At 47.2% G+C, this 12,967-nt stretch overlaps 1 long non-coding RNA gene across 1 annotated transcript; it reads left to right on the plus strand.

The window, feature by feature from the left end:
• Positions 1 to 9: 9 nt before the first annotated feature.
• Positions 10 to 12,766, plus strand: LOC115845495 (uncharacterized). Its single transcript, XR_009559152.1, has 3 exons — positions 10 to 67; positions 4,120 to 4,219; positions 12,593 to 12,766. It is a non-coding gene; the product is annotated as an uncharacterized lncRNA (long non-coding RNA).
• The last annotated feature ends 201 nt before the right edge of the window (positions 12,767 to 12,967 follow it).

Raw genomic sequence — 12,967 nt, forward strand, 5'->3', positions numbered from 1 at the left:
CCGCCCTCCGCAAAGGATTCGCTTTGGAACGGGTTTTGGGGTGTGCCTGCTTCCTCCTCTCGGTCAGGTGAGTGAGTGGGCGTTGTTCTTAGTTGTCGAGCTGCCTCCGCTTCCCCGCGTCTCCTTGTGCTTGCTGCTCCACCTGGAGTCAGCGAGGCTGCGGAATTCTGCTGGGTGAGGCCGGAGTGGGGGGATTTTCACAGCGACGGAGCCCGTCTGAGCGCTTGGCCCAAGCCTCCTCGATGCTCGAATCTGGACGGCCTGCGACATCTCCAGGGCTCCGACACCAGCCCTGGACTCCCGGGGATCTTCCAGGGCTGCAGAGAAGCAACGAAGTATTGGACACGGTCAGGACCGTGAACGTGACGCCGGAATTGGAACTGAAATGCCTTCGCTTTAATACGCCTGTTGTTTGACTTGAGGCAACTACGTTTCCCTCTCTGGGCCTCATTTTCTCCCTTCCGTTAAGTGAGGACCTTGGACTGTTTCAGCGAATCTCGTTTTTTTCAGGCATGGACTCCTTTGAGAATCTGGTGAGAACTGTAGAACACCTCGACAGAGAAGCGCACATGCATACTAAATTTTGCAAAAAGTTTTGGACAGTCCACCTAAGTAGGTTATTTTTAGGGATCTTTTCCATTTGTATGACTCTGACGGTTGCTCAGACGGCAGGCAGAGAAGGGGTGGGCTGAGCAACAAGCTGCCACTCCCTCCAACACCGAGACTGGTTCTGCTGCGCTAGCTGTGCCCCTCCTCACTCACCACGCCCCAGCTCCACGTCTGCACTTCTCAGAGCTTTATAGGAAAAGATGGCTTTCCTCAGTAGAATGGGCTAGAGTTGGTTACGGCCCAACCTTCGTGTGAGGTTGTCACCTGAACCAAAACTTGACCCTCCCACTCCCCAATACCTTAGCTGTAATCACCTAACTAGATAGGCTGCTGAGAATAGCTTAGTATATTCAACTTAACTACAGCCAGATCTTGGAATGCCTGGCCCATGCCTGGGAATGGAATCTACAGGTCATTGGATAAGGTTGTTAAAGCATGTCGCGGGTAAAACATTTTAAATCCTTCTTGTTCATAGGAGAGGCTCAGTAACTGACAAGGGATGAAAAAAACCTATTGGGACTTACCCGGTGGCGCAGTGGTTAAGAATCCGCCTGCCAATGCAGGGGACAGGGGTTGGAGCCCTGGTCCGGGAAGCTCCCACATGCGGCGGAGCAGCTAAGCCCATGCACCACAACTACTGAGCCTGTGCTCTAGAGCCCGCGAGCCACAACCACTGAAGCCCGCGGTGCCTAGAGCCTGTGCTCCGCAGCAAGAGAAGCCACTGCAACGTAGAGTAGCCCCTTGCTTGCCGCTAGAGAAAGCCTGCGTGCAGCAATGAAGACGCAACACAGCCAAAAGTAAATTAAATAAATAAATTTATTTTTTTAAAAAAAGAAAGAAAAAGTCCTGTTAATTGTGAAGTTCCAACATCAAACCTAATGATGCTAATAATGACTACCCTGTACTATGCAGCAGCCATGCACATGTTCACACATTTAATATTCCTGTGTTTTTACACATTTTACAGATGAGGATGACTGGGACTCAGATATTAGGTATCTTGTTCTAGCTCCCGTTCTATGTCACACAGTGCTAGGAAGTGACTGAGTCAGGATTTAAACAGTCTCAAAAGCCTGGTCACCCACTGCTGCCCATCTCTCAACATCTCTTATAAAAGAATAAGCAACAGGAAAGTATTGGGATTTCCCTGGTGGTCTGGTGGTTAGGATTTGGTACCTTCACTGCCGTGGCTGGGGTTCAGTCCTAGGTCGGGGAACTGAGATCCCACAAGCTGTGTGGTGTGCCAAAAAAAAGGGAAAATGTGCATTTTTTCCATCAGAAGATGTCAAGGGAATTTCATCAAGACCAAATACATGTTTTTAAGCTGTCGTTTGAAAGTATTCCTTCGGGTAAAACCACACATCCTTGAGGGCAAGGACTGCATCTAGATCAGTTGAATTCCCAAAGCCTAACACAGTTCCTGGTTAGTTAGTTCCTAGGTACGTACAGTTTTGGTGAATTCTTCATTTTACCTTGTTTCCACCCATACAGCGTTAAAATCCTAAAAACTGAAACGTCTTCAAATGCTTTGTTTTAGGTAAGCATGTCTCCATCATAAAGTTGGGTGCTTTCTGAGGATGTGGCTCATTGATCGGGGAGTATTTGGAAGGCGAGAACCTCTCGGGAATAAAGTCTGTTAACTCACACTACCTGATGTGGCCAGAAATTTCAAGTCATTAGATATAGGCCTGATTCACTGTGTGGTACCTCATGACAGAATGAGAGAGAGAAGCCACAAAACGTGACCTGAGGGAACAAAAAGCCCGATCTGCGCTCCTACACCAGTGACACAGGATCTTTCCAGCCAAAGAAAAAGCCCTGAACTTATGTGGAGACTATATTCAGGAACTTAATGCACATAGTAATGCCATCTAACCAGAAAGCTATGGTAGCTGTAAAATTCCTTTAACAGTATACTTCCTTCTTGGTACATGAACCTTATAAGTGATTGAACAGAGGAAACCTAGTTCCATCAAATTATACTCAAAAGCAATCAATTTATATAGGAAGGTAACTTTTTTTTTTTTTTTGCGGTACGCGGGCCTCTCACTGTTGTGGCCCCTCCCGTTGCGGAGCACAGGCTCAGCGGCCATGGCTCACGGGCCCAGCCGCTCCGTGGCATGTGGGATCTTCCTGGACCGGGGCACGAACCCGTGTCCCCTGCATCGGCAGGCGGACTCTCAACCACTGCGCCGCCAGGGAAGCTCCCCACTGGCTTTTGAGACCTGTAACTGGGGGCTTTTGGCTCCTTTGACAGTTGATTTTAGCAGCACGGCCCTTCACAGCAGTCTCTTGTTTGGGGAGGAATAGGCGAGAGGTGGGGAAGTGGAGATTAACTGTGTTTTCCTGTCATTCTATTCATAGCCCCCAAACCTATTATGATCTGTTAGTTGATAGTTGCCTTCCTCAAATATTGGCTCACAGAAAGGGGAGGGAATGGGAATTTCGGGATGCCTTGATAAGTGACCTCACTCTATCCCTCTAGGCACTGGTTCTGGTTAAATCTGCAGCAGCTTGAGTCCCAGGACTCAATCCTCAGAGCCTGGAGCGGGGATGGGAGGCTTTTCCTGGTAACTATTGATCACCAGCAGGGGGAGCGCGAGGATCGCAGATTCTCTTAAGTGTGATTAAAACCCTTTACAGAGTAGAGTGGGTTTTCAAAACTGTTGAAGACTGATAGTTATGAATCACTTGCCTTCTAACTCAAATTTTCATTCAACTTTGCAATTTAAACTGTATGATGACATCAGGAAGGTATTAAGGCCAAGAATTAGAATCAACCAGTAAAGCTACAGAAGAAAAGAATCTGTAAATGGTGAGGACAGGAAGGGATTATTGAGAAGAGCTACTGGGGTGCTGGTAATACTGTTTCTTGATCTGATGTTGGTTATAGGAATGTGTTCAGTTTGTGAAAATTCATCAAGCTATAACACATAGTATAGGTACATTTTTCTGTATATGTATTAATTTCAATAAAATGTTTTAAAAACTAAAAACAAAACCTCTATGTATAACACAAGATATGTATTGGATTAGGGTGACTGTTCTTTTTACCGCATAAATCTTAACCTTATCGGAGTCACAAGACCCTCTGAAAAAGACCCAAGGTTAAGAACTTTTGCAGCAGCAAAATGGAGAAGAGGAGCTAAGCATATGAACAGATAGTTCACCAAAAAAAGAAATACAAACATATGAAAAGATGCTTACTTTCAGTCTTCAAAAAAATGAATGCTTGTTAAAAGTGCACAGAGATACCAATTGTAACCTATCGGGTTGGCAACAATTCCAAACTTTGAGAGCACATTCGGTGGGGTTGGAGGTAGGGGGTGGGCAGTAGGCAACAGGCTCGCTCAGATATTACTGGAGGGATTGTGAAATGACAAGTCTAGGCATCCACCCTGTAGATGACATTTGTAGATCCATGCAATGACTTATGTAAAAGGTTAGCCATTGCAGCATTGGTTGTAAGAGCGAAAAGATTGGAAACAACCCAGATGTCCATCTGTACAGGACCGGGCACAGAAACCGTGGTGCGGCTCCATGCAGAAGCGCTAGGTAGCTGGAAACAGAGGAAGCTCTTTGTGGACTGAGGAAAGCTCTCCAAGATACAGTAAGTAAACAACAAACAAACAAAAAACCAAGATGTGAGCTAAGAATATATATTTGTATTACTTGTGTGTGAATAAAGAAACACTGAAAAGGTATGCAGGACAGCAAGAGAAGCAGGTCAGAGCATGGGGGGGCGGGGGAGCCAGACTTTGCACCGTGGACCTTGGGTTCTGATGTTTGAATCCTGAAGTATCTTACCTACGCCAAACAACAGCCGCGGCAGGTTTAAAGAGCCCTGCTCTGAAGCTGTTGAGCTAAGCTTCTAGGCTCTCATACTTGTTATATCTGCCAACTGCGCAATGGCTGGGTTTGGTTTTTTAACTTTGAATGAAGCTGTGTCTTGATGAGAGTCTTCAACTTATTCTGCATTTGAGCTGCTGTGTCACGGTTTCCTGGCTCAGACTCAACTCCCAAGAATTCTTTCCTTGCCCTGCCTGTGCTCTAAACCAGTCTGCCGCCCTCTCAAGGGTTGACATCTACCTATAATTCATGAGCATCTTATTCTGCCTGAGGGAAGAGGAAAAGGTTTCACCAAAAGAGTGCTCCTGTGCCCTCAGATGCCATCTGAGACCTTGGTCTTCGTCCGTTCACCTTTGCCTGTCTCTACCGCCATTCTTTTCCCTTCCCACCTCCTTAAAGTGTCTTCCCTCCAAGACAAGCCCCCACTGTAACGTCACTTTGGTTCCTGTCTCTTGCACCTTCTCTGGAAACTCACACCATTTTTTCTGTACGTGCAAACATACATCATGTCTTCTCCTGTATTTAAAAAAACAAAAACAAAACAAACAAAATAACCCCACAAAACCCAAACCCACAAAGCCCCTTTCTACCTGGATTCCCCCTAAGTTCCCGTCCTTTTTCTCCCCATTAGACCATAGTCAGTGTCTCTCCTTTGATTCTCATTGTTCAGTCTGCTGCAACCAGACTTCCATCCTCACTGAAACGCTTCTGGCCAAGGGCAGGAGTGGCTTCCTTGCTACTGAATCCAGCAGCCCCTTTCTCAGCTCTCACGTTGCTTGAGTTCTGAGCACTGGCTGACGCTGGTCGTGGCCTCCTCCTCAACTCACTCCCCTTCCAGCTTCTGTGATCCCTGCGCCCAGGGCCGTCCTCGCTGCCTGTCCTGCTCCGTCTCCTCCCCAGGCTCCTCTTCTGCTCGTCTGCGGTCCTCAGGACTCGCCGCACCATGCTTCTCACCTCATTCACTCCCTGGGTGAGCCTGTGTCAGAGAATAGAGAAATCCACTCTGACTAGCTTGAGTGGAAAAGGAATTTACTGGAAGGATATCAGAAAGCTCACTCAACAAAAGGGAATGCTGAACAGCCAGGCCTCATCAGACTGGGGACACAGCCTTTGCCAGGGCCCAGGAATTCGCAGGCAGCCCCTCGCCATCAGATGCCACACGTTTGTGATCCCTCCACGCCGCTCTGCACAGGATTCAGGTTCTGAGGGGAGAAGCCCTGGGTGGCCCTGCAGCAGCCGTCAGCCTTTGTCCCCCACTACCAGTACCCGGGGACGACCACTGTCAGCATTTTGTCGCAGTGCTGTGATGTGCCTAGGAGCCAGGCTGGCTCTGTTAGAAGTCCGGCTTCACCACACCCACCCCTCTGTGTGGCCTTGGACATGCTGCCCAAGCCCCTGTGCCTCCATTTACTGCTCTGAAAAATGGGGGTAATGACAAGACCCACCTCAGAGGGCTTGGAGAGGATCGAGTGAGTGACTTGATAGGACGCTGCCAGGTTCCTGGTGAGTGTCCAACAAATGTTAGCTGCTATTATTATTATTATTTTAAATGTATCTATTTTTTTAATTTAATTATTATTTTTTTGGCTGCATTGCACAGCATGTGGGATCTTAGTTCCCCGACCAGGGATCGAACCCGCACCCCCTGCAATGGAAGTGTGAAGTCTTAACCACTGGACTGCCAGGGAATTCCCTAAATATATGTATTTTTATTGCTGATAAACTATGTATACAGTTTTATATTCTGCTTTTTTTTCATTAACTATTGTAAGCATCTTCCATGGCACAAAATATTCCTCCAAAACATTTTTTTTTTTTTTTTGGCCGTGCTGTGCACCATGCGGGATCTTAGTTCCCTAACTAGGGATCAAACCCATGCCCCCTGTAGTGGAATTGTGGAGTCTTTTTTTTTCTTTAAATTTATTTATTTATAATAAATAATAAATTATTTATTATAAATATTATTATTTATAATAAATAAATTGTTTTTGGCTGCGTTGGGTCTTTGTTGCTGCGTGTGGGCTTTCTCTGGTTGCAGCGAGCGGGGGCTACTCTTCGTTGCGGTGCGTGGGCTTCTCATTGCGTTGGCCTCTCTTCTTGCGGAGCATGGGCTCTAGGCACGCGGGCTCAGTAGTTGTGGCTCGCAGGCTCTAGAGCGCAGGCTCAGTAGTTGTGGTGCATGGGCTTAGTTGCTCCGCAGCATGTGCGATCTTCCAGACCAGGGCTCGAACCTGTGTCCCCTGCATTGGCAGGCGGGTTCCTAACCACTGCACCACCAGGGAAGTCCAGGAAGCACAGAGTCTTAACCACTGGACTGCCAGGGAAGTCCCCAAAACATAATTTTAGTGACCGAATTCTAGTCCATTACTTATATTCATAATTTCTTCTGGAGTTAACCATTCCTTTATTTTTGGACAGTTGTGTCTGTGTGTGTTGTATGTGTGTGTGTTTGCTATAATAAAGAACTCTGAAAAACAGCACATACTGTGTGATTCCATTTATATAAAGTGCAAAAATAGAAGTAATCGATGCTGTTAAAAGTCAGGACTGAGGTTATATGGTGGGGTGGGGGGCAGAAGTCACTGGAAGAGTGCAGGAGAGGGGCAGCCTGTGGTGCTGATGACATACAGTTTCTTTATCTGGGCGCTGGGCCCATGGGCCCGTTCTAGTTGTGAAAATTCATCAAGCTGTATTCTTAGGACATGTGCATTTTTCTGTATGTATATTATACTTCAATAAAAACAAGAATAAAAATGAAAAGAACTCTGAGCTGAAAAATCCTTGTTTGTGTGTATATATACACATAAAAACGTGTGTGTATATATATCTAAGAATGATTATTTACTTAGAGTAGAATTTTACACCTGGAACACCTGAGTGAGAAGGAATGAGCTGTTTAAAGTCGCCAGTAACGCACTGATAAATTGCCTAAAAGAAAGGTTATCAGCCATTCACACACTCAGGGTCCACCTCCCTACACCCTCTCCAGCAGTGAGATGATCTTGTTTAAGTCTGCCTGTTGTAGCTGTCATTCCTTTATAAGGTCACTTTTATTTACCACATTTCACTGAGATGGTAGGAGATGGTTCCCTGCCCAAGGTGCTTCTGCATATGTTACCTTTTATAATGTTAATAAATTAACTGAGGAGTCCCATAAACCCTGGATAGACATATTAACTTGCTTCCTGCCAGGACCATTTTCCCGTGTGTGGAAATATGACCCGTGGCGCTGGTAGTACATTGGGTTTTCTTGTTTCCCTGTTCCCCCTGCCCTAAGATGTTTAGCGCATGGCACCTCTTCCTGGGGACAGCACAGTTCCCCAATCCCAGTAATAGGCTCTAAAGGAACCTGGCTCAGGTAAGTTACAAGCTTAGATGGACAGACCCATTAATCTGAACTCTGCATGTGGCCTTCTCTTCTCAATATACCTGGCCAATCTTTGTCCATATTTCAAATTCAGATTTCCATTCAATGTACTGCTCTCACTTGCAGTTACCCTAGCAGTGTTATTCTAACCTCACAGAAAGAGAGCTTTGTTAAAATGAACTACTGTTTCTAAGTCCTTTATATTTTGCAAAATGCATTCACACACGACAGCTTGAATCCCCAAAACAATTCTGGGAGGTAGGTATGTTTATCTCCATTTTACAGTTGAGGCCCAGAGAGGTGAAGCCACTTGTCCAGCTGGAGATTGTCAAGGTCAGATCTTAAATCCCTGCTCTTCCTAAAGAGAGAATTACTTCGGGGATAGGAGAACCCGCTTTGGTTGAAGGAATAATTGCTGAAGAGGAGTTGAGGATTAGAGGCCACAGAAGGAGTGCAAGCATGTTAGGCCTGTGGTTATGAGAGCCTGTGGCTGGACCTGCTCTCGTTATTATGGGGCCCGGGGGTGGGGGTAGGTCTCTGGGACTCCAGAGACCAGGGCTGCCTCTTGCTCTCTCCAGGGCCCCCATTTCTACCGCTTCCTGCTGCTCAGCCCTTGGGCAAGTCACTGTACTCTGAGTCTCAGTTTCTCCACCTGCAAAATGGATATAACTACCTCTCTCTGCCAATTTAGAAGAATTACTTTGAGGATCTGGTGAGATGGGGCATATGATGCTGCCCTGGGAATTTTATTTTATTATTTATTTATTTTTGGCTGCTTTGGGTCTTCTTTGCTGTGCGCAGGCTTTCTCTAGTTGCGGCGAGCAGGGGCTGCTCTGTTGCGGTGGCTTCTCTCACTGCGGAGCACAGCCTCTAGGCACGCGAGCTTCAGTAGTTGTGGCACACTGGCTCAGTAGTTGTGGCTCGCGGGCTCTAGAGCCCAGGCTCAGTAGTTGTGGCGCACGGGCTTAGTTGCTCCGCGGCGTGTGGGATCTTCCCGGACCAGGGCTCAAGCCCGTGTCCCCTGCATTGGCAGGCAGATTCTCAACCACTGTGCCACCAGGGAAGTCCCGCTGCCTTGGGAATTTTAAAGTGTGCGGCACAAGGAATCCCTTAAGCCATGTCAATTGTGCTGAGGTTGAAAAACCCTGACCTACACCTTTGCCAGTGCTGGATATTGCCATTCTTTTTAATCTTGCCAATCTGGTAGTTCTAAAAATGATACCTTATTTTACTTTGTACCTCTTCGGGAGAATGGAGTTATTTTTACTTCCTCCTTAATATATTATTTGATTTGTTTGTTTGTTTTTTGGCCGAGGCTCACGGCCTGCAGGATTTTAGTTCCCCAACCAGGGATTGAACCCAGGCCCCAGCAGTGAAAGCGCTGAGTCCTAACCACTGGACCTCCAGGGAATTCCTTGCAGTTGTCATAATGAACATGTAATATTTTTGTATTTTTTTGAAAAGCCATTAAAGGCTTTTTAAAAAGCTATACCTCTTTGCTGGTTCGTATGCAGTCTATTCTTAAGGTTTGATCGTGTAAGTGCCTGCTTGTTTTTCCCTGATAAGGCGTAGCAAGAAATCCTCAATGTGGGCCTTCTTGTGAGATCTTCTTCAGGTGAAGCAACCAATCCCACGGTCTGCTCCTCAAGTCAATGCCCAGCATCTGTGATGTCCTGCCCTGGCAGGAAGGGCCTGCCAGCTCCCTGTTGAGTCATTGACCTGTGAGCATGCCCAGACCTTCCAACAAAGTATCCGTGAACAGATGGCCACGGCATGGGGGCAGCAAGGCCCAGACCTTTGAGGACAGACTATGCTGGTGACACTAGAAAAGGTTCTGCAGCCTCAAGAGGGGATGAGTGGGGATGGAGAGAAGCTGAGTCAGCCCTGACTGGAGGATATAAACTGCTGTCCTCCCTGCAGAAAGCCCATGTGCCTGAGAGCAGTGCTTTTCCCACTCGTGTGTGTTGATCTCCTGGGGGTCTTGTTAATTGTGGATTTCGATTTAGCAGGTCTAGGGTTGGGCCTGAGATTCTGCATGTCTTACTAGTTCCCAGTGATGTGCTGATACTTCAGACCAGACTTTGAGTAGCAAAGCCCTAGGGCAGTGGAATCACAGTCTCCTGGAAGAACTTTAAAAATATGGAAAGTTTGGGGCTTCCCTGGTGGTGCAGTGGTTGAGAGTCCGCCTGCCGATGCCGGGGACATGGGTTTGTGCCCTGGGGACACGGGTTCGTGCCCTGGGAAGATCCCACGTGCCGCGGAGCGGCTGGGCCCGTGAGCCATGGCTGCTGAGCCTGCGCGTCCAGAGCCTGTGCTCTACTGATTCAGAATCTTCTGGTCCATTTATTCAGTAGTTCTCAACCGGGACTGCATGTTAGAATCATTTGAACAGTTTTTTAAAAAGCCGATTCCCAGGGTCAAGAATCACGTGATAGCCTCCCTTCTTCCTTCCCTCCCTCCCTCCCTCTCTCTCTTGCGGCTTTAGTTTGAAAGTCTCCCGCAGGTGACTCTGATGACCAGCCCAGTTTGCTTGGGGACCAGAGGCAGTGTTTCTGAGTCCTGGCCGCACATCAGAGTCACCCGAGAGCTTTACAACATGTCGATATCAGGGCCCCTCCCCACAGACCAATTGATTGAGAATTTCTAGGGGCTGAAGCCAAGTGGTTAGCGTTTCACAAAGTTCCCAGGGTGCAGCCCCAAGGGTAGAGACTGATATAAAAATCATCTTGGGATTCTCAGTGGAAGTACAAGTTACCACACTCTCTGCCGAACATTCAGTTCAAGGTCTGGGGTGAGGGCCAAGAACCTGTATGTTTAACAAGAGATGCTCATGAGATGGCAAGTTTGGGAAACGTTAAGGCAGAAAAAAGATCCTTGGGTTGGAGTCAGAAAGACAGTGCTCCTGGCTGTGTGACTTCTCACAGGTCACTTAGCCTCTCTGAGATTTGTATCTCCATTGATAAACCAGAGATGATAATAACTGCCTGAGGCAGGGATGGATAAGATCTGTTTACCCATCCATAGGACAGTTGTTGGAAAGTGGCTGCTACAGGCCAGGGACTCACATACCCAGCTCTGCTTTGCATTTAAGTGGGGCAGCCACAGGGTTCTGTCCAATGGAATGTGAGCAGAGTGAGGAGTGCTCACCTGGTGTTCTGCTCTCTCTTTACTATCTGCCCATAAAGATCTATGCCCATTGGATATCAATGCCTGGGTGATCTTGGAAGCCGCAAAGGCAGGTTGACAGAACCCCCTGCCCCTCCCCCCACCGGCTGCTAATTGGACTTAATGTGAGTGAAAAAAAACTTCAACTGGGTAAAGAAAGTCACTGGGATTTGGCAGTTTAGCTGTTACAGTAGCTAGTGCTATATTAACTAACACACTGCCTCGAGGATTGTGGCAAAAACTAAGTTATCAAAAGCAGAGGCTGCAAACAAACTACACGAGGGCTTAGCTCTGGCTCACAACTATGTTTGTTACAAGACCAACTTGGGGTCTATGAGTCGCCACAATCCCCACCACACCCTGTGGGATCATACCTGGCCGGCCTCATATTTACGGCATTTATGGCATTTCTCTGATCTCTGTGGCTTCCTGAGTCAGCGGGCCCTGATGTAATAGATGTAGAAGTTAGATGTATTCGCTGTTAGGATTTTTCACAGTGAATTCCTTTAGGTGACTTTTAATTCCCAGGAGAACCATTCATCCTGCCCAGAATTTGGAAGCAAAATCTCCTGAGTGATCCTTACTGGCTAAAGGATGTCGTCCAGCCCCACCCCACCCTGTGACCATTTCAGCATCTGTTCTATGGAGGTAGCAGGAGGAGGAGAAAAGAACTCAGGTGCTGGGACTTCCCTGGCGGCCCAGGGGTTAGGACTTCACCTTCCAATGCAGGGGGTGCGGGTTCGATCCCTGGTCAGGGAGGTAGGATCACACATGCCTCGTGGCCAAAAAACCAAAACATAAAACAGAAGCAATATGGTCACAAATTCAATAAAGATTTTAAAATTGGTCCAAATCCAAAAAAAAAAAATCTTTAAGAAAAAACAGCAACAAAACCTCAGGTGTATCTGGGGATCAGGTAGACGCGGATCCCAGCTCCAGCTCTGCTGGTTCCTAGGTGATGATACGAGGTGAGACATTTTCTGTTTGCCGAGCCTGTTTTCCCCTCTGTCAAGTGTGGACATTAATACTCTTCTTGTGGGATTTCTGTAAAGGACCTGGCTAAAGGTCCTGAGATGACCATGTTAATTCCTCCCTCTTTTCCTGTAGTGTGGGGACCAAGACCGGCTTTGCCCCCAGTAGTAAGGGGAAATCCAGTAGTATCTCTTTTTTTATCAACTTTGAATTCTTTTTTTTTTTTTTAATTTATTTTTGGCTGCGTTGGGTCTTTGCTGCTGTGCGCGGGCTTTCTCTAGTTGTGGCGAGCGGGGGTTGCTCTGTTGCAGTGTGCGGGCTTCTCATTGCAGTGGCTTCTCTTGTCGCAGAGCATGGGCTCTAGGCCCACGGCCTTCAGTAGTTGTAGCACACGGTCTTCAGTAGTTGTGGCATGCGGGCTTCAGTAGTTGTGGCATGCGGGCTCTAGAGTGCAGGCTCAGTAGTTGTGGTGCACGGGCTTAGTCGCTCCGCGGCATGTGGGATCTTCCCAGACCAAGGCTCGAACCCGTGTCCCCTGCATTGGGAGGTGGATTCTTAACCACTGCGCCACTAGGGAAGCCCCAACTTGAATTCTTTTGAAAAGATACAAATAATGCGCTTCTATTGTAGGTATATTAATCTGCTCTGGCTGCCATAACAAAATACCGGAAATTGGGTGGCTTAAACAACAGAAATGTATTTTCTGGAAGCTGAAAGTCCAAGATCAAAGTTGCCAATGGAGGGCAAACTGAGAAGCTTATTTTCCTGGTGCATCTAGTTGCTCAATGATAAATAAAACATTATAGCAAGGTAAGCAAGGATATATTAAGGAATTTATGTAAAGTTCCCATGAATGTTTAGGATAAACTATGTGTCAGCAAAGGCATTATGGGGCTCCTCTAGTCATGCCTCAGTCTCCTGGGGTGAAAGTGTGACCTTGGACCAATGAATGACTTGACATCGCTGAGCCTCACCTCCCTCATGTGGAAAAAATGATTACCGTGC

The sequence above is a fragment of the Globicephala melas genome, chromosome 15 (genome assembly GCF_963455315.2).
Source record: "Globicephala melas chromosome 15, mGloMel1.2, whole genome shotgun sequence".
NCBI classification, from domain to species: domain Eukaryota; kingdom Metazoa; phylum Chordata; class Mammalia; order Artiodactyla; family Delphinidae; genus Globicephala; species Globicephala melas.